General features: G+C 29.7%; 1 non-coding gene across 1 annotated transcript; it reads left to right on the top strand.

Moving 5' to 3' along the window:
* The first annotated feature begins 402 nt into the window (after positions 1–402).
* LOC113923251 lies at positions 403–509 on the top strand. Its single transcript, XR_003520249.1, has one exon. It is a non-coding gene; the product is annotated as a U6 spliceosomal RNA (small nuclear RNA).
* Positions 510–879: the final 370 nt, after the last annotated feature.

Raw genomic sequence — 879 nt, 5'->3', positions numbered from 1 at the left:
TTTCTGATAAACTGTTGTTCCTTCAGAGCCTTGAGCAGACCGGTAGAAGTGGTCTACTAACCTATCCACAAATTTTGCTGCCTCTAAGTTGACTTAAATGTCATTAAGAGACTGTTGTGTGCGTTCTCCAAACTCTTATATTAGTTGAACTTGTTATTTTAATTACATAATGTAATCAAGTACTACTTAAGCTGAAAAGAAAATGTGTTATTTCGGGTTCGTATCCCACCGCTGCCACAAAAAAAAAAAAAAGAAAATGTGTTATTTCTATGGTAACTAAAGTGAATGTTTTGGAAAGGTTTAATTAAAAAATGAGCTAATGTAAAAAACGCTATCTGATTAAACGTGGGTGAGGTAACAGTAAAAGTTTGAAAAAAATAAAATATTTAAATAATTCCATATGTGCTCTCTTCAGCAGCATCATATAGACTAAAACTGGAACAATTCAAAGAATAGGATGGCCCCTGTACAAGGTTGACATGCAAATTTATGAAATGTCCTATTAAAGAAAATGTAATTCTTTGTGAAAGTCATTTTATAAGTTCTACCGTGAAGAAATTAAAGTGTGCATTATGGGTATAGTTTACACGACAAAGATGACAATTTTTTTGATTACAAAGATGACAGACTATAAAAAAATGAAAACAAGCTTTGACCTTTAAGAAACAATTGATAAAATTTAAAAATGCACATTTAAGATTAAAAAATTTGATCATGAATCCCTTATCCCTTATTTTAATCTTTTCTAAATTAATCATTTTTCATTCTAACAGCATCAGAGAAGAGTGTATTTTAATAGAAATAATTTAGTTCCATACTTATACACAAAAGGATGAAATATTAAAAGGAGAACACACTATATTTTAAAAGACCAGGTGG

The sequence above is a fragment of the Zalophus californianus genome, chromosome 9 (assembly GCF_009762305.2).
Source record: "Zalophus californianus isolate mZalCal1 chromosome 9, mZalCal1.pri.v2, whole genome shotgun sequence".
Classification (NCBI taxonomy): Eukaryota; Metazoa; Chordata; class Mammalia; order Carnivora; family Otariidae; genus Zalophus; species Zalophus californianus.
Note: the sequence above shows the minus strand (reverse complement) of the source record. Positions and strands in the feature narration are given on the sequence as shown.